Raw genomic sequence first — 21043 nt, forward strand, 5'->3', positions numbered from 1 at the left:
GCTGCGGGGCATCCCGGGGTCGGCTCTGACACCCCGTGTGTCCGCACATCCCGGCTCTCCCGCATCAGGCCGTGCCCTGCGCAGCCTCCGCAGAGCAGCGCTGCGGTGCGCGGCGCGCAGGGGCCCGGGGACATGCGCACTCTCCGCGGACATCGCTCGCTCCTTCTCCGCCGCCTCCCCCGGGCGAAGGAGGAGGAGAGAAGGAGGAGGGAGAGAGAGGAGAGAAGGAGGAGGGAGGGCAGAGCCGCGCGCCGCAACTTGCTGCCGCTCCTCCCTCGCCGCTGCCCGGCCCCTGCGGGCTGCGCTCGGCGGGCAGCGCTCGGCGGGAGGCGGCAGCCGGGGCGCGCCCCGCTGCGGGGCCGGCGCCTGCCGGTGAGTTGGGGGCGGTGCGCGAAGTTGCCGTGTCTGCGTGTGTCTGTATATATATATATCTGTGTGTATCTGTATATATATGTCTGTGTGTGTGGCTGTGTGTGCGCGGGGTTGCGCGGCCGCGGGGCTCGGCTGGTGTCCGCTGGGCTCGGTTGGTGGCTGCGAGGCTCCGCGGGCTGCCCCGGTCCTGCAGTGCTCCCCGTCCGGCCGTCACCCGGCGGCCATTTGGGGCCGGGGTCAGTCCGGCGGCGGCCGCAGGTGCAGCGCGGTGCGGGCTGCGCTGCGGCTCGGCGGGCTGGGGCTGGGGCTGGGGCTGCTGCTTCCATTCCCATCCCGGTACGTGCAGTTTGTTGTGCGGCGGCATCTGCTCCTCGTCTTGGGAACTCTTGGAGAAGATGCGATCGGCACGGGAGGGCAGGGGCCGCCGTTCAGAGCGAGACAGAGTGATGCGAGCGGCGGCGGGTCCGAGCGCATCGCCCTGGCTGCCGCTTGGAGCATCTCCTTCCCATAAGAGCCCGGAGCGCGGTCGTGGCGGAAAGTTGTTTAGCGTTCTGATGGACCCGATGATCTCAATAAACAAACGCAGTGATTTATAGGTGTCTGAGCTGTAACGCTCTGAGCGGTGGAGCTCTTTAACCTTTCTTTCTAATCCGTCTCTCGGAGATTTGGTTTTAAGCAGAGCGATACATCATCTGTGGTGCCGAGTACTTAAGTTGATTACATTTGTAAAAGGAACGGGCTTTGAAATAACACCGAGCCGGTAGGCAACAAATGCAGAAAAAGAGTGTGTGAGAAAGAGCGGAGATAACATTCAGGCAGCAAAGATATTTTTCTCCTTCCTAGCGGACAGGCTCGATTAACTTTTATCTGAAGTTCTTATTATATTAAGCTAAGAAGAAAAAAGCAAGGTGCTGTGTTAAACCAGCAGCAAGTCCTCTTGAAATCTGTCTCTGTCGTAGGTAAGTCGTGATTGGAGCTGCGTTTATTCAGAGGCTGTGCAGAAGAAGATACCGGGCATGTGTTTGGGAGTACTTTGTTGTTGTGTCTGTTTACCATTGATGCTGAAGCAGAAGCAGAAATATCCAATTGCTGGGTTTCTTATCCTGAATCTTTAGAAATGGTACCCTGATGAGTATCCCTGTGTGTTAGATGTGCAGCTACATTATAGCTAAAGTGCCTCTTTTCTCTGGGAAATGGATTCATTCAGCTGTGAGCTTCTTTAACGAGGGCCACATTCTGCAGCCTGTAGAGCATCTTCTGTAAGGGGAGAGTCTTTTGCTCCTGTTGAAAAACAATAGCGAGCGCAATGTGTGCAGCATTTTGCAGACCAGAAATACAAAAGAGGCTTTATTTTTAACCGGTATTTCAACACAGCGTTTTATTAACATAAAATCAATATTCAGGTCAGCAATGAGGATCTGCAACTTCTGAAAGAGAAACTGGTCTGAAGGCAGCACAGTGAGTAAAGGCTGTGGGATGTGGCCCTCCACCAGCACACCTATCTCTTACTAAGTTCCTTTTGTGAAATATCACTTAATGAGGAACACATTTGAAGACAGTGCTCCTCAGAGCCCTCATTGATGGACTCTTGAATGTGCCTTTAGAACATGCATTGTATGTAAATGACTTCAGAACTACACTCTAAATTTATCCTGCTATTAAAGTTATGTTGATCAGAAAGTGGCAACTAGATTTCAAGTCCGAAATAAGAAATGCTCAATAGTCTCAAGCTGATTTACATTTTAAGAAGCACAATGCCGAGGAACCCACAGGAAACGAATCGAGTTTTCTTTGCTGGCTGTGCAGTGGCATTTTGTTAATGAAAGCTCTTTCCCGAGGCTGACTTCATTGGCACACAATGGAGTTAAATCTGTTTATCAGCTTGTTGATGGTGCTGGTAAAGTGCTGGAGAGCTCAGTGGCTGGAACAGTACACAGCCCTCCTCCTTCCAATAGGGAAGGGAATGGAAAATGGAAGGGCTTTTTCAAAGTAGTTCCAACACTATCATTTGTAACAGCAAAATGCAATGCAAGAATAAGATTAATAGACCAAGTAGGCTCAAAGACATTGTTTAACATTTAATTGAAACCATAAATCATTCAAACAGCATTATTCAGACTCCTGCAGTGATGCTTCTGCTTCCAGGTGTTGAGAACCCTACAGATTTCATTACTGGGATATGCTGTGCTGAGGGGCCAGCAGCTCATCCTCAATGCCCCTGAGCTTTACTGCAGTCAGGAGCCATCACTGGTCTGTAGGTCACCAAGCTGAGGCTCCCCTCACAAGTGGGAATGTTGGTGGGATGAATGGCTGTGGCCCTGCTGAATGAGACTGCTCACAAGGCTATGGCTGCTTGCTTCTCGTCCTCATGTCCTGAGCACACAGGGACCCTCACCCCCATCCACCCTCCCCTGGCACAGCTCCATGCCGTTCCCTCGGGCCCTGTCGCTGTCACACAGAGCAGAGCTCAGCGCTGCCCTCCGCTCCCTGTCAGGAGCTGCAGCCACCATCAGGCCTCCATCAGCTCCTCTGCTCTGCACTGAGCTCACCCAGGGACCTCAGCTGCTCCTCATTTATACACCATACCCTCTTGACTCATCACCATCTTTGTAGCCTCCTTTGGATGCTGTCTTGTTTTGTGTCTTATGTTGTGGTGCCCAAACCTGCACCCAGTGCTCAAGGTGAGGCTGTGAGGAGCTGAATGGTCCCTTACTTTCAATGAGCAGCACAGTCAACTATTGCTTACACTGGCTAACATGTGGAATGGGGAACACTGGATGCCCTTTTGTGTAATGCAGCCAGCAGTAAGTTCTAGGCTTGGAAATCACTCTGTGCTCATGAAGCCTTGTGGAAGCCCTGTAGAAGTGCATGGGTACAGCAGCTGCAGCCTGAAGGCTCCAGTGCAAAGTTGCTGCAGATATCCTCAGTTACAGTTGCCCATCTCCATCCTAGTAGTGACTCTTACTGAGCGGCTGTGCCATGCCAGGGACTCCCTGCAGGTCTCCCATGAGCACACATGACATCCCTGTGCCTTCCAGCTCCCAGAACCCTGCATGATGGGCAGGTAGATCTGTGTTGTACGAGCTGCATGTGGAGACTGGTCAGCAGGAACTTCCAGGTACTCAGTGCCATATTTGAGAGCATATGCTGCAAACCCCCACGCAGTTTGACTGTGCTTTTCTTTAGTGGGAAAGCATTTTTTACAACACTGTCTCCACAGTTATTTGAGCAAACTGTGGTGCCTGAGCCAAGAGCATCAGTCAAATCTGACAAGGAGCATACCCCTCTTTGGGAAGGGACATAGATTCCTATGGCCCAATTCAGTGCCGCAGCTTAGGAGCAGATGGGGACATGGGGTCAGGGAACAGTCCCCATAGCAGCGCCTGTAGCAGGGCATCAAGTAGCCAGGTGAAAATGAGTGGCAGGAGGCATTTCTTCACTTTGTGAGTGTGGTATAACCAAGGTTTAATTAAAACAGCGATGGTAGGTTGTTAGGGCAGATAAATACTGCCTTGTTACAGCCCTCTTGGGTCGTATGTAAGCAGTGTTCATTTTAGAAAGGATGAATGAACAGTCAGTGTGGAGGATAAAGATCAGCATTGTTAATTGCTATGGAAGTCTTCCGTGGGAAAGAATAAGCTCGTGAGGAATGGTACTGTCCATAAATGTCATTTAAATATTTACATAACTCAGCGATAACATTTCTATATTAAAATACAGAGTCATGTTCAGGGTCCTGTTGGCAATAACTGGGACTTCAACAGCTGGGTTTGGTTGGTTGGTAGTACATTGATTTCTGCTGCGTTTCTGAATGCTTCGCTAACAGTAACCAAGAGCTCTGCAGTATGAAAAGCCCTTAATTGTTCTTATAGAAGAAAAAGGGTTTTTAATTTTGTTTTTTAGATACTTAGGAAACTGCATTTGCATAAGCTGTCGTGCTTCAAGTGTGATTAACTTTTACCTTTTGGTGTAAGAATGGAAGTCACCATTATCTAAGCTTAGATGCGTAGTGGTTGATCATCCACTGAAGCTTCTGCCTGTTGGTAAGTCTGCAGAGTGAGGAGGAATTGCTCCATGTGGGAAAGATTTTTCTCACCCACCACAAATAACTGGAAATAGTAGGAGCTGTTCCTACACTGCTCATTGATGTTAGAGTTCTCACAAAAGTTTCTTTTGTCCTTTTCCAGTTCTCAGAATGTGAGACAGCCCTTGAAAAATTATGTCTACTTTCATGTAAACATGATGAAGATGAGCCTTTGAGAACATAGCTTATGTTGATAAATAAACTAGCTTGGCCAGAGTGAATCTTTTCATCTAACTTCAAGAGCCACACTGTATTGAAGTAAATATAGATGTGCTCCTTTCATCCAAGTACATAACAAACACTCTTATCTACTGCAAGCAAACCTAAAATGGATTTCTATGTGGTTTTCTTCTTGGTACTGGACAAGTTTAGTCTAGCTAGGGTAGGACAAGAGTGGACTATTACTGCAGGAGTTGTGGAAGTGCTGAGGTTGGTGACGTTGTCAGTACTGTGTTGGTTGGAATGTCCATGAAGGAGGAGTTGAAAGAGCAGTTCTGCAAACCTGAAGGTGCGACAGCAGGTTTGTTTTACATTTCTAGATTTCCAGGATGACTGTTTGCAGTGACAGCATGTTTAATTAGATCAGCAACTTGCTGTGGAAAGCATTCTTAGTGCACGCAGTGATTTGGTTCCATAGTACTTGCTTCATAAGGAAGACCACCATGTATCATAGAACCACAGAATGGCTTGGGTTGGAAGGGACCCCAAGGATCATCAAGTTCCAACCCTCCTACCCCAAGGAGGGGGTGTTAAGTTTGTATTTCCCGTATCACAAAGAGTCTTTGGATCTTCTATTTAAGATGGACAGTTGTCAAACAGAGAAGTAAAATTTTTCTTTGCTGCAGTCTTGACGAGTAAGAGATAATATAAAGAGTGATTCCTTTGAGATACCGTGAAATATCGTGAAAGATCTTTACATCTGGCAGACTCCTGTACTTTAAGTACATAACAGTGATATACTGATGCCCAGATTCTGCTCACCATTTGACACCACAAGCAGTCAGACATACAATTTAGCTCATGTCTGATTGCACTGTGCCATGTGTACAGAAGGTGAAATGTATTAAAAACTGTTCATCTTTGGATGTGTTCATCTGGGAATTTACTCATAAATAATTGATAACTCCCTGAAACAAAATCTCTTAATTACTCCTTGCATTTCTCACCTCATCCCTCCCGTGCTCATTGTTCTTGTAGATGCAGGGGAAGACAGAGGCACGGCTTTAATGACGGTGTGTGTCAGCCTCCAGTGCTCCTTTCAAAAGGTCACCCACCTGAGCAGGGGAAATGAAATACATGACAACAGAGAAACATTTTATTGTCCTATGCAGGAAGGTGGCATTTCAGTGTTTAAGAGGAACCGTTTAGCTGATATATTTAAGGCTTGTTTTCATCCCGTTGTAGGAGCAATGCATATGATGAATCACTAAATCAACGAGTTGTTTGCATCCAGTGCCCTGCAGGATGTCAAATTAAGGGCTATTTGATGCGCAGGACCAATTACAACTGTTATATTTGGGCTTGATATACCAAGATTTTAGTGTTTTTGAGTATCCTTGCACAGCTGACTGCAGTGGAACAAGACTTTATGAGTAGTGGTCTCTCAGTGGAGTAGGGGTTTCCTTCATTGAGCTAGTTTACCAGGTATTGAAGCATTACGATGAGTTTACTTTCTTGTGATAAAAAGGAAAGCCTTTCTGCTACCCGCAGACTTGATAAAGTGTGTTTGATTTTTATCTAATACAATTCATTTTAATAAAAAAGTGTCCTGATGTAAAATAAGTTCATCTTTCTGATGACTTTATTGCTTTAGAGATACTAGCCAAGTCTTTGGAGGTGATCATACTTGCTTGCCATTTAATAGCCCTAAATATAGCTGATGTACAAGAAGTGTTCAAATAACTTAATTAGGAGAACCCTAACAAATCCTACAGCTATTTTAATGTGAGCTTTCAGATGTTACTCGTGTTTAATTGAAAGGTGAATGCTGCAAAGGCTTGGTCAGCCTGCTGTTTCTGAATGAGAACTCTTTATGGACTAAACTGAAGATTAAGTCAGAGAGAGCTGGGACTTAAACCAGATTTGACTTTGGAATTCATAGCTCAGGTTCTTCCATCTTCACCTGGCAGTAATGTGCATTTGTGGTGCTATCTAGACTTACGTCTTCCAAGTAGTACTGTTTCTGATCAAATAAAATGCAAAAAAAATTCTTCCTGATACTGGAGAAAAGGCGGCCTTCGCTCCTTCTATAAACCAAAAGATTAAGCTTGCTCATAAAGGATTAGCAGAGCTCTCTTCTGTTAATTCGTAGTGGTGTAGTCAAAGTGCTTGATTCTACATCAGTGGAAAATCCATTATCGATCAATGGGAATTTTACAGCTGAAGCCAAAGGGATTAGAGGCTCATCATTTGGAAGTGACTGAAGGAGAGAAAGAGCTGGATATGCTTGTTGTCGCATGGCTGTGAGCCACCTCTGTGGTACGGCCACCAGAAATGGCAAAGCAAAGTTTGGTTTGAGGAGGTCTGATGTCCAGGATTTAGTTAAAGCAGCAGGGAGAAACACAGGTCTGGAATTGAGGGCTGTGTGGAAGCACTGGTGCCTGCGCCTTGCTGCCACCTGGGGAGATTGGATAGAGAGGTGAGCCTTAGGAAGTGGCAGGAGGAAATTACTGCTGATGGTATTGAAGGTGGTGTCCTAGCAAATTACACAGCCTGCAAAAGTTTCTTCCTTTAATAAACAATTGCTGCTTTTCCTTCTGGTGGACCAATGATCTTACTGTTAGAACTCTAAGAAAACTGATTGTCCCACACTACTTTAATTAAGAATGTTCATGAAGCACATTCCTAAATATAATTTTGCTTTCCTTTTGAACGCTGAGTGTAGTTAAAAAGTAGCTCTGATCCAGAGTCCAGTTTTGGATGAAAGCAAGGCCAGCCCTGATTTCTACTGCAGCATTTGGCGTGTATGTTCCCAAGGATGGTACCTAATACATCACAGAATAACGTTCAGAGTAAAAATTGGATTTCTTACGATGATTTGGTAAATGTAAATGTATTGTTTTTATCTGTCATAATAGGCAGGATTGTGTCATTTAGCATGGCAATTACAGAGATTAAATTAATTTCATTTTCCTTTATTCTTATTAAATGCAAAATAATTGAGCTCACATCATAGGAGGTTGGGACTGCTGTTTGTAGCTTCATCATTTATTAATCTAACACATTAGATGAGAAGCTTTATAGATTTGCTTGCCTAAGGAGAGAGGAAGAATGATAAAGGCCAGACTGGATCTGTGTATTCTGTATATCCTTCTTGCATTTTGAGATACTGTCAAACAGTTGCTTCATTTGTAGTATGTTTTTTAAGAGCACTACCCCCAGAATGCCTAATTGTGACCTAGTGCTTAATCAGTCTGAGTACACTGAGATTTGGACAGACAAAGTTGCTTGTGCAGTTCCTTCACCCCCTCAGCATGCTGCTGGTATAGAGATGTAGAATTGTAAACGGGCAGGCAAACTAAAATACAGATGAGAGTGCTGCAAAAAGGTATGTTTTGTACTATCTTGGCCATCTTAATTGGCTGTTCTAGTTATGGGAGGGAAGCCAGAAGATGGTGTTGGCTGTGTTGCAGTAATCAGCTCAGAAGTGACAGAAGCGCTCTTTCTTACCTTGATGTAGCTGGAGGGGGGTTGGAAATTAGACATTTGTCTCTGCAGCTCCACGTAGCCCCAGCTCTGCCAGGCACAAATTAGTAAAATAAATCCCTCATGTTCATATTTAAGTGGAAAGTATAAAGAACATTTTATGCCTTTTTTTTTTTTTTTTTTTTAATATGTCGTTTGCTGGCTGGTACAGTGACTTCCATTTCGTGACTCCTGTGATGTGACTTGTCACAGAGCTTTCCTGTGGTGATTAATTCATCGCACTGGGGGGTAGTGGCGTGTGACATTATGCATGGGAGCTTAGGCAAACAGTTACCTATAGAACATCAGTGATGAACCTTTACTTAAACGTTATCTATTAATGCAGTTTATTATTGCTATTTTGTAATGTGATTTTCATTCCTGTTTTCTCTCTCATTTGTGTCTGTGGTATTCAAATAGCATGCATACCTATCAGCACCTTTGAGTGTTGCCAGTGTAGCTGGTTTGGAACAAGATGTACCTAGCAACTAAGGACATGAAATTTACCAATGTACTGGGAAAGGGCTTTGCACCAATTATGCAGAGCTATGGCACAGCAGTTTAGTCTTCCAGAGTATCTTAGTAGACAGTCTGTCCAATCTTTTAAATAGTCATTCCAGTCAATTGTATTGACTGAAGTGAAAGCACGAATTAATTTTTCTCTCCATTCTCAACATCAAGATTTCATTTCATGCTCTTGATTTATATTTCAGTATTAGTTGTGTATTTTGATTTCTGTGAGTGAACTCTGAAGCCCCTCCTCTCATGAGAGCCCACCTTTAATTCATTTAACAAGTCTGCGTTCCACACAGCAACAGGCGTGCTCTTGTTCCACTGAGCAGTAGTATCTTTGTATTGTCTATTAGCTTGTGTATTTAATTACACCCATGCTTAAAAAAAAGTAGCAGGTAGTTTATATTGGGAGAGAGACGCCTGGTTTCCAGTGACTCTATGGCTTGGCCCCAGCTGGTCATCGCTGCATCCAGTGGACATCAACTTCAGCAGTGTTATTGAGAGTAGCCAGGTGTTGTCACACATCCAACATTTAAACATGTGGGAATGACTTGGCAACAAGGGAAGGTGTAGAGTTATGCATCTGGGGAAGAACAGCCTCAGGCACTACCTGGAAAGCAGTTTTTCAGAAGAGTCCAGTGAAAGACTGTGAAGATGATTAAGGATCTGGGCAGCACCCAGAGGGGAGGCTGAGAGAATCATAGAATCGTAGAATCACCAAGGTTGGAAAAGACCTAAAAGATCATCCAGTCCAACCGTTAAGAGAGACCCAGACCTGTTCATCTTGGAGAAGAGGAGGCTCATCAGTGTCCTGAAGGGACCTTCCTGAAGGGAGGGTGCCAAGAGGATGGAGCCAGACTTTGTCCAGTGGCGCCCAGTGCCAGAGCAAGAGGCAGGGGGCATGAACTGGAACACAGGAGGCTCCCTCTGGCCACCAGGAAGCACTTGTTTACTGTATGGGAGACTGGCACAGAGAAGCTGTGGATTCTCCTTGGACATCTTTATTAGCTGTGTGGACGTGGCCCTGGGCCCCCTGTGCTGGGTGTCCCTGCTGGAGCAGGGGTTGGGCCAGAAGGACCCAGAGGCTCCTGCCAACTTCATCCATCCTGTGGTTGTGTGACCCAACCAACTGCACTTGAAAGCAGCTGTGCTGGATGAGTGGCAGAAACACCTCTATGCCATCTTCTGAACAGACAGAATGTTTTTAAAGAGAGCCTGTTCTTAAATAACAGTTCCCTATTTTGTCCTTTAAAGAACCTGAAGATAGTTCTCCACTTGCCCAGGAAAGGTTATCAATACATTCTAGGTACCTCATGTCTGCTTCTCAGTTCAGTTCTCCTTTTTCAACCTCAGTTTATAAAACAGAAACTCTTGCATGTGTGCACTGGTCTGTTCAGCAGGGAAGCTGCTTGTCATTTTCTCCTGTTCCTGAAGGATATAAACATAAGAAAATGTGAAAAAATAAAAAGAAATCTCATTCTTAGCAGTGACTTGAGTCTGTAAATGTTAGACAAATAATGTTTATTGTGCAACTCACTTGTATGGCTTTTCTTTAAAGCCCAGTTTGTAGTAGCTGTGTTTGTGCAGCCAGCATCGTGTCACATTTGTCTCCAAAGAATGACAAACCAGGTGGTGAGCTTGGCTGTTGTGCTGATAGCCCTTAAGCAGTATCATAAGCAAGATGCACGGCAGGAGACTTGTATCAATACGGGCCTACAGAGAGTGTTTTTGTTGTAAAACACAAAGGTGTGCCACTGAGTTTGTGTCTTCGTTCTGACAGAGATAACTGCATCATGGAAACAAAACACTCAAAATGTGCAGCTTTTTATGCTAGTGGAAGCCATGGAACTATTATTGGTGACCTTAGCTTTCTCATTTTGTTTTGCAAGCTAATTGTATATTAATTTCAAGCATAGCTTTAATCTTTGTCACTAGGGTAGCAGCAGTGGAGTTTCCCTTTGACTATTGATGTCCCATTTGTTTTTATTCCCCGACTCTCCATTTGCAGAATAAAGACTGAAACATACATATTCTTTCATATTAATTTATTTCCCACTTGGAAATATTCAAGTTTGCAAACAGGCTAATCTTAGATATATCAGTGCTGTCTTCTCAGTGTAAATAGGATTGTTAAGCATGATCCTTGGTGACTGGAAGGCTTTGCAGGTCAGGGATGAAGTTGTTTGAGGTAGAAGAGGAATGGTCTTAACACGAGGTGTTTGATTTTCCTGCAGGAGAAGGAGAGTTGCCATTTTAGAAAAGGATGGAATTTAAGCCTTTACCCAGTTCCCCTCATATTAAACACACTCACCATGAACAACTTCAGTTCTGGTTGTACTTGCAATATTAGAGACTTCAAAAGAGAAGCAACTGCATATGTAATTTGCTGGCTAAGACCTCATGAGTGGCAAAATGGGTGACATTTCCTTCATCAAGATCTGAACTGCATAGTGGATGTCGATTTCAGTAAGAAACATTTTAACCAATGGAGGGACAAACTTTTCTTCCTATGGAAAGTAGATACAGTTCTTTGGGTACACTCCTGAAGTTGGGAAGTTTAATGGTGTTTTCCCCTCTCTTCATTGCTGTAAATTGGTAAGTAATATCTGAAGATAATAAGAAAATAAACCAGTTTCTTTCTTTTTATGTTTTATTTGCCTCATTACTGCACATGTGATATAAACAGCAAATTCAAGAATTACTCTTGTGTGACCCTTAGGAAAAATTTCTTTTTGTTATACAATGGAAATACACACCAACACTTCAAAGAATCTCAGAAAAGGTCCGAGATACAGTGCTTGATATCCATCTTTTAGCTTTTAGGGCTTTTTAGACACCAATATACCTTTCCACACACAAATAAAAGGAAACTAGTTGAAAACAGGATAATGTTGGGAGAGGGAAAATTAATATCCTCAGTCTCTACATGGGAGGCTGCTTGGGCAAACTGTATAAGTCATGTAACGCATCTGCATCAGAATGTAAGCAGGTGGAAAGGGTCGTCTGCTGAAAGCACAGAAGTTAAAAGTTATTCAGGCTACAAAGCATATGGAATATCTGCCCCTAATGAATCCAACAGAAAACAACTGGACTGTGTTGGGTCACGAACTGAATACTGAGATCTTAAAAGGACTTTGAAGGGCAGAGAGTGCAGTGTAAAAGTAAATTATAAACTGCTTATGTATCAGAAAGTGGTTAGCACTGGTTGGCATGTAGGATGATTGGGCAGCTGAAAGCACATATAAAAAAAGTTAGTTACATTATATATTATAGAGGGAATGGAGTGGACAGATGCTTCACTGAGTGATGGAGATGAGAAGGTGTCATGTGCTGAGAGCAACTGGCAAATTGAGTACAGAGATGCCACTGCACATCTCGCTTGTGCTCAGAGGAGGTGGCATTGCTGGCAGAAAGCATGCTGCATGCCACAGTGCTGCCGCTGGGACTTGTGAATCTCCATGCTGCCTTTTGGGGATTTCACTTAAAAGAAGATGGAAACTGGCAGAAAGCAAGCAGTGATTTTGAATAGCAGTGATGGTCCTGAGAGGGTGAGAGCTCCCCAGGGAGCAGTTTCTCTCCGTAGCACACTCCAGATCACTTCCTTTGCCTTCTTCTTTCCTCTTATGCGGCGAGCACAGCCATCCTGCAGTGATGTTCTCAAGCCTGTAACTAACTTTACTGTGCAAGTTCACCCTTCCCCAAAATTAGCATTCTCTTGATAAATGCTCATCTTCAGCTTCTCCTGGATTTGTGAAAGTGGGAAAAAAAAATAATGGAAAAAAAATAGGTGGTTGGCCTTTTGGATATTTCATGAGATAACTGTATTATTTATAAATAATTTATGACTTTGAAGCTACGCTCTTTTTCTCTCCAGATTATATGTCTTGTATAACCGAATGGTATGATTTACCTTAAATTGCCCATCCGACACGCATCACAAATCTCTGCTCACCACTCTTTCTTTTCTCCTGCATGGCCTTCACTTGTGGATACGAGATTTGCATAAGATGATTTCTTCATGTAAATGTGATCAGGCGGAGGCTCCAGCGTCTTGTTATAACATATGTACCAATTCCCTTGAATTGGGTTAGCATCTACCTCGGTAATTGAATCTATTTGTTAGTTGCTGTAGTTTTCAGTATTAGCGCCAAGAAGAATGCGTGTTCTTTGGTGTTTTTGCTGCAGCCTTCACATTCTTGTCTTATCCTAAGACTTCATTTAAATGAAACACAAGACAGAGCAGGAAGGGGTCCTCGCTGAAGCTGCCTCTGGCTTCTGCCCAAGAGGCTTCAAGGGCTGCCCCTTGCCTTATCTCCACTGGCCCTGACCAGGCAGCTGGCCCCAGAGCAATTAAAAAGGTGTGTGTAAACTGGGGAGATAAGGGTCCGTGTCATCTAAGCAGTGACATGGGGCCCTTCAGCAGAAGAAGAGCACTGGAAGCTGCATTTAATCTCTAGGAGATAAGGAAGCACTGAACAATATGTTGACTGTGAGCTGAGCTGTGTGGCAATATGTTTTGGGAGTAACTCTCTTTAAATGCAAAGCTGGTGGTGGAAGTCCTGAGCAGGTATAGTGATGAGGAAAGCCATGGTAAATGTATCCAGGATTGGCCAGATCTTGCCCTGGCAGCAGCCTTGGGAACTGCATTGAGTGACTGCTCTGAAGTGCTCTTCAGTGGGGATTGATCCCCTTTTCTTTTTCCTGGTTTGAGATGAAAGCTTCTTCCTAACCTTGAGCACACCCTCACTGAATCTCCACTGTTGCAAACTGCAAGATTTTGATTCTCTGCTGTTGATTTGGAAGAGATTGATCAGAAAGGAGCTGTTGTTTGTCTGAGGAACTCAGTGCAACAAAATACTGGTAGTTTGGCACAGGGTCAGTTTGAGTTCAGCTTTGCCTGTTTTATCTGTGCAGGTGCACATGCAGCCTGTGTTCAGCAAGGGAACTGAGCTGGACCTGATGCTGAGGTGGATGGATCTTGGTTCATGTGTCATTGCTCCCACAGTAACAAAGTTGGCTCTTCCTGAAGCCTCTGGTCTTGAGATGGTCTTGCAAGAGCAGGGCCTATATTTGTGCCAGGGTGCCCTGTTGTAACCACCTTTGAGTCTGGGTAATCCAGAAACTGAACGGTATTACACTGGTCCTGCTGGTTTTAGCCCTGCCTTTGTATAGCATGGAGCGTTCTTGGTTTTTTGATTTCTGTTTTTATTGTTTGCTTGTTTGTTTTTACATCAACCACTGGTTTTGGCAGAAGCTCTTAATCTATGATCTCTCCTTCCATGTTCAGTTTGTTTCCTTTCTGTTCTTCTAGTTCCTTGTATAGCCTCCCTCCCCAGCTTCTGTGATCTTGCTCTCACCTCCTTGTCTCTCCTTCACCTGAAGCATGAATAAATGAGATAATGAGACACAGGCCAGTCATCCCAATTACTCTGTATATGAATGCATATGTATGTTCTTACATCTCTCTCATCTCTCATCTTTCTGTCTTTTTATAGAGCAGTCCCTGGAGGATGGGATTATCTTTTGGTCTGTATCTGGCATGTTGCAATATGAATAGAATTGACTAATGGTCATATTTATAATATATATGTATTATAATATAATACATACTTTGAAAAGCTGGAGCTGCAGTGTTCATCTGGGCTAGTACTGCCCAGCACATTACCATGAAACCTTAGCTAGTCATCACTGTCAAGTGTTTTCCTGCATCCAATTTATGATTATATAGTTCTAATTTTTGCAGTCAGAAGGGCAGATAAAATGGTGCCAATACAGCTTCTAATAATTAGGTGGTGCATTTTATATTGATGTTAGTTGTGTTCTGAGTGAAAGTTTATGGGAAAGATGTGATAGTGTAAGTAATGGTAATAACATTTTGGTCAGTAAGTGCAGAAATTTGCAAGTAATTTTTTTTGAAGGCTTCTCTATCTTTCTGTAATGACCAGATAGATAATATGAACTTGACAGATCCAACATGCTAATGAATGCCTTCCAGCTTTTAAGAGGGACAGATATTTCAGTTATACACTGAACAAGATTCTGCTTTGTTAGTGTGATAAAGCTTGCAATACTTCGCTATCTTGCACTTCCATAAACATCCATGAATACATCCCTGGTCTGTCAATAAAGAAAATAATGTAGATGAAGCTGAATCTACTTCAGGAGTACTCAAATGGCTATTGATGGCGGAGGAATGCTGGGTTATCAATAGTGGATGAACTGTTTTGCTGTTGTCTGACACTTTATAGGGGTGTCTCATGAATCGTTTTCAGATAAAAGGTAAATGTTCTTGCTGTCCAATTTTGCTCCTCTTAAATTGCTGCATTTTTCAGCTTTGTCTGCACATTTCCTGAAGCAGTGCTCCCTGTGGCAGAGGTGCAGGATATTTTCTTACTGAGATGCCTTTTTTTCATCTGGCTCTGAATTGTGTTGCTTGATTAAAGGCAAGTCTGCTGAGATCTTAGCACGCAGTGATCATCTGCTGTGCTCTGTGCTCCACAGACAGCTCAGCTCTGGGCTGGGCTGTGCCATTAGGAGGAAGGTAAAGAGAAGGGTGTTTTGATAACATCTTTAAATGTACCACATAGTCTTGATGCCTTGCAATTGGGTGTGGAATAATGGGCAGGAGAGCACGTTGAGTACGATGCCACTGGCCATTTCATTTGTTACACCTCGCTGTGTCTCATTTTTGGGGGAATAATTTGCAGCCCCAAAACTCCCCTGCGATGGAGGGAGTTCTTTCCAGTATACATTTTCTTTTAAAATGCAGCGGGAGATTTATGTAAAGGGACACAGAGAGCTCTGGTCTCTTTACTGCTATCGCGTGGGGACTGTGTAGGCAAAGGAACAGATGAGGGTGGCACCTCAGCTGTTAGATGAAGAAGTGAGGAGAAAAACAACCAAAAAAACAGCAATAGAAGCTGCAGCAACAATTCCTGACTCTGCACGAAGTAATCTAATCCACAGTTAATATAAAATGCTCCTGAAATCACCACAGCCTTTGTTTATTTTCTCATGCCCTGTTGGAGAACACTCTACAGAATGCGGGGGAAGTCGTAGGAGAAAGCTTTTGTGAGCCCATTCTGTTGGATTTATTCTGAAAGCAGAAAAATGAGACGAGGCCCATGCATTCTCCTGTGCTTGTTTTGAGCCGTGCAGAGTAAACGCTTGCCTGGCCCTTTCTGGACCTTTAGTTTTGGTCTCTGGAACTACTGCAGCTGATGGGTGGTGCCTGGAGCTGTGAGGGCAGCTTAGGCTCAGAAGTTAATGGGCAGTGAAGGAAGGAGGTGTAAGACAAGGACATCAACTCTTGTGTTTTTGACCAGTTGGAATACTGTTGCTTTTTCTCTTGCCTTTCCTGTCATTCCCCACATTCCCCCTGCCTTTTAGGATCTCCTCTTGAATTGACTCTAGCCAATTATACGGAAATTAGACTTTACTGGAATGACTGCATCACAGAGTGGTGAGATCTTCCCCCTCATCATTTCTCCAGAAGCTGAAGAGGCTGCTGTTGACATCTAACTGTATTGCTGAGTTGCTTTAAAAACTGCTTCTGTGCTGGGTCATGGGAAAGGTTTCCAGTGCAGTATTTTCCCCTGATGCATCTATAACTCTAGCAGCAGCCATCAGCAGTGCCGCTACCTTCACTTTATCAATAAAGAAATAAATCACAGTAATTTTCCTGAGCTCTGTGTGCCAGTTCCATGAATTAAAATTCACAAAGAGAATACAGCACGAGGAAGGGTGGTTGTGTACTTACTTAGTTGCCATGGCAATAATTAAGGGCACACTTATACCAGTGGACCCAGGAGCACTCAGATCTGGGCATGCTGTATGCATGACCCATCAGGATGAAACTGGGGTGGTGTTTCCCCCTTTCCTCCTGCCTTTCCCCCCAGTGTAGTGAGGTTCCTCCAGGGACAGCATGTAGCACCAAGGCCTGCCTGGTGTCTCCAGGGGAGCAAGGACTCGGGGGACCCTTGAGCCACTGGCATACCTAAATAAGAAAGTTTGAACAAGATCTGCAGCTAATATAAATTGGTATAGAATTGTTAACAGGAACAGAGCATGTCATCGTTTGGAAGAACCATACTACAGCTCCATTAAATTATGCTATTACATTACGACAAGTCTATTATATTTTCTCATGTTTTGTGCTCTTGCTGCCAGCTATGCTGAGAAATGCGTTAAAGCAGAAAATATGTTCCAGACCAATTGTCTCTAGAACAGCTGTTTGTACTTCCCTCTGTAGCCACTGTTCCTCTTTTAGTCAGCTGTACATTTCCTCTTTTACCCCAGATGGACTTACATTGCCTTCCTGTCACTCACTTGACTGTCTCTTCTTGCCAGTCCTTCATCCCGCCTCTCAGGTCTCATTTGCTGCCTCTTTGCTCTGTGTCCTCCTGCATCAACGTGGTTCCCAGTCTTCTTTTTTACCCATTTTTTTCTCCCTCGCTTTTGCCTTGATTAACTGACTCTTACTCTCCTCCCTCCCCAGTTTCTTGCCTCCATCACCTTTCTTTTCTCCCTGTCTTGGCAGCTAAATTTCCTTGCCATTCATCTGTCATCTTCCCTGCACATGTCTGGATGAGGAACTCTGAGGTATGGTTTAGTGGTTTGCTGTAGCTACGGTAATGGGAGGACGGTTGGACTAGATGATCCTGTAGGTCCTTTCCAACCTTGTGATTCTGTGATTCTATGATTCTCAGTCCCAATTTTCCCCATTTCATTACTCTTTTGTTTGGTTTTGTCTGCTGTTTTCACAGTATTGCATCTTTCCCATGTTGGGGTGCAGTAAAAGCATCTCTCTGACAAAAAGCTTTTTCCTGTTTCATGTCAAGGCTGATTCAAATATTAGAGTTGCTAAAGCTTTTCAAAGAAAAAGGATGCCAAGACCTTTTCACTTGGGCAGGGCTAGGCATTTTTCTTTGGCTTTATTTTCAGAAATATACGCATTGCATTAATGGAGATACTGAAAATGAAATTTAGCACATGGCTGCATATTTAAACATTTGAAAATGGCTCTGAAAAAGCAAAGTGCCAGTCAGCTTTAGTGAGCAGTGCTGCTGCCAACCTCACCTGTTACTCATCATCAGGAAATACTATTACTGTCTTCCAAGTGCTTTTTCTCAGCATGCTGGCAAATACATACTCTTAGAATATCATATCGATATCGTATTGATACTGCAAATTTTGCAAGGCTCTCCTTAAGAGTCAGTTGTACAGGGAGGAGGAGCTGGGTGAGTAGTGAACTGCTGCCTACCTCAGCATCTTGGAAGAGGACATTTGGGAGTGAGAGCTCTACTTTGGTGGAGGGCATTTTTTGGGAGTCCCTTGATGTTAGGACTGCATGTATATTTGTGCATACACACACACACACACACATACATACATACATACAATCCTTTCTCCAAAACTAGTTCTGTATAAATAAAGACATCTCATAAATTACAGGAGCCTTTATCACCCTAGCCTTTCATTTTTACAGAGGTGTCAGATTGGAATGCTGGTATCCAGAAGACAGCTGGCAATGCTGCATAACATTTGCAACTGTTGAAATAGTTTTGGGGATGCTTTATGAGGAAACTCAGGGAGCAGTTCCACCAACCTTATATTGTCTTAGGTCTGTCCTGACCCCCAGTGAGTTACTAAAAACAATTCTTTCATATTGGGGGAAAAAAAAAAAAACGGGAAGAGAAAATGAGCTGCGTAAGATTTGTCTGTGACATTTGAGGTCTAAGTCTGCGTTTGTCTGCGTAATTTATCTTTGGGTATTTGCAGGAGGGAGAGCAGAATATGAATGAGAGCATCTCAATTGTGTCTGAGCTTTCTGATGGATGAAGAGAATTTCTGGTGACTCCATCTGGCTAGAAGGTCTGTGTATGTGATCTCTTCTCCGACAGATGGAAGATAACACTAGGAAGAGTCCTTTGATTATCAAAGCATGGGAATGACTCCAGTGTAGTATCACCCTGAGACATCTCTTTCTTTCAGAGTGACAAGTGATGCTCTGATGTTAGAGAGCTGATTTCTTCCTGCTGCACTGAACATGTGTATGCCAGATTTTCTTTGGCAATATTAAACCCATCCACCTTACTTGTCTCTTGCTGGTGAGGAAAGCAATGAAAATACAAGGTATCTATGTAGATAGCATAGCGAGTATAAAGAGACGGAACAAAGAGGTTGTATTTATCCCCTTCATTAATATAGAACAATATATGTTTTTTTTACAAAAGTGCCTAGTTTCTTGGAGCTTCTGTGAGCTGCATTTTGAAATACATGATGATTAGACTGACATTAATTGAAGTCTTTCTTTAAACATGGAGGTTCTTTCTCCAAGAACATAGCAATTTTTTTCTCCCACTGTTTTTGGCTTTCTATCAGCACATCTGCAACATCCCACTGAGTATTATCATACGTCTGTCAAGATTTCACCTTGCAACATGCAGTGTTGCAAATGAACCTACTGCAGTCTTGCATTCAGACCTTTCCAAACCTGGAGCAAGGCTACCTTCCCCATCTACCCTGCCCTAGTGAGGCCACATCTGGAGTACTGTGTTCAGTTCTGGGCTCCCCAGTTCAAGAAAGATGGGGAACTTCTAGAGAAAATCCGGTGGAGGGCCATGAAGATGATTAAGGGCCTGGAGCATCTCACTTATGAGGAAAGGCTGAGAGACCTGGGACTGGTCAGCCTGGGGAAGAGAGGACTGAGATGGGATCTTATCAATGCTTATAAATATGTACTGGGTGGGAGTCAAGTGGAGGGGACCAGGCTTTTTAAAATGGTCCCCAGCAAGAGAACAAGAGGCAATGGACACAGACTGAAACATTAGAACTTCCTTCCATATGAACATAAAGAAAAACTTATTTGAGAGTGACATAACACTGGAATAAGGTACAAAGATTGAGGAGTTTTCTTCTCTTGAGATACTTAAAACCCTCCTGGATGCTGTACCCTGATGTAAGGGTACCTGCTTTATAAGGGAGATTGAACTACATCATCTCCAGAGGTCTCTTCCAGCCACTTTAATTCTCTGATTCTGTAATTTTTAACAGCAACATTCAGCTTGTTCTTGCAAGTATCTGAAGATAATTAATGGAGCCTTCTGTTAATTGCATGCCACTTCAGTATCAGAAGGTGTCTGTGAGTATCAGTGCTTGCTTGGAGGTAGAAAGGAGTAGGCAGCCATGGGAGCTGTGCTTCAGCAGAGTTTCCTCTGGTGTCTGAAGAGATATGTGATGGGGAAGACAGCCTCTACCCTTTTCTACCCGCATTGGCCTCTGTCTTCACTCCTGTTGCTCTGGCGGCAGTTAGGAGTTGTTTGAGGTAACCCCTTCCTACACACAGATTATGCCTTTCCCAGCTTACCCGTACCAAATCATTGCAGTTTGGAGTAGAGAGTTAGTGGTCTGAGCTACACCTCCAGCCAAATTAAGGAAGATGTATATAGAGCATCTTTGGTGATGAGAATTTTTATGAAAAATGTCTGCCCATATGAGAAGGATGTGGAGCAGAGTCCAGAGGAGGGCCACTAAGATGATCAGAGAGCTGGAGCACCTCTCCTGTGATGAAAGGTTGAGGCTGTTGGGCTTGTTTAGCTTGGAGAAGAGAAGGCTCCTGGGAGACCTAATTGTGGCCTTCCAGTACTTGAAAGAAAGCAGGAGGGGAACCAACTTTTTATGCAGGTAGATAGTGATAGGACTAGGGGGAATGGATTTAAACTGAAAGAGGGGAGCTTTAGTTTAGAAGTTCTTCACTCAGAGGGTGGTGAGGCAGTGTAACAGGCTGCCCACAGTAGCTGTGGATACCCATCCCCGAAAGCGTTCAAGGCCAGGCTTGATGGCAGTATGACCTAGTGGTTGGCAATCCTGCCCATGGCACAGGGGTTGGAACTGCATGATCCTTAAGGTCCCCTCTCCCACCTATGCCAGTCTTTAATTCTGTGACTCTTAATGGATGACTTTGCTTCTTCTACCACTTGACTACTGTGGTGCCATGTGTGACATTAATTTATATTTCTGCACTGCTTTTCAACAGGCTCATGGCCTGTCTGCAGGAAATACCATTACATGGAGATCACTTTTGGCCTTTCACTATCTCGGCACTCGCCACTGCTGGGTGGTACAGACCTGACACTGTAAAAACCTGAGGTTTTGAATGTCAGACCCCAAGATCCCATTATAAAGAGATGGGGACATAGCTGGGTTGCTTTACAAACTTTACTTAAAATGTTTCCTACTTTTTGTTTATTTGTTTTATGGCAATATTTATACGGCCTTTCCTGCTATAACTTTCATAAACTTAGCTTTCTGATAATACTCAACAGGGATGTGTGTAATTGGCATGTGATTAATACTAAGTACATGTAGCAGAGTTTCTTGAACACTTTT

The 21043-nt window shown here is 43.8% G+C and overlaps 1 protein-coding gene across 2 annotated transcripts in view; it reads left to right on the plus strand.

Moving 5' to 3' along the window:
* Positions 1-203: 203 nt before the first annotated feature.
* Positions 204-21043, plus strand: part of PAG1 (phosphoprotein membrane anchor with glycosphingolipid microdomains 1) — a 90488-nt gene continuing 69648 nt past the window's right edge. For both annotated transcript variants that reach the window (XM_015855849.3, XM_085537254.1), the window contains exon 1: positions 204-372. The gene's annotated coding sequence lies outside the window, so the exon portion shown is untranslated. The remainder of the gene's footprint in view (positions 373-21043) is intronic.

This window comes from Coturnix japonica, chromosome 2, assembly GCF_054131305.1.
Source record: "Coturnix japonica strain WE chromosome 2, WE-NBRP24, whole genome shotgun sequence".
In the NCBI taxonomy this organism is placed as follows: domain Eukaryota; kingdom Metazoa; phylum Chordata; class Aves; order Galliformes; family Phasianidae; genus Coturnix; species Coturnix japonica.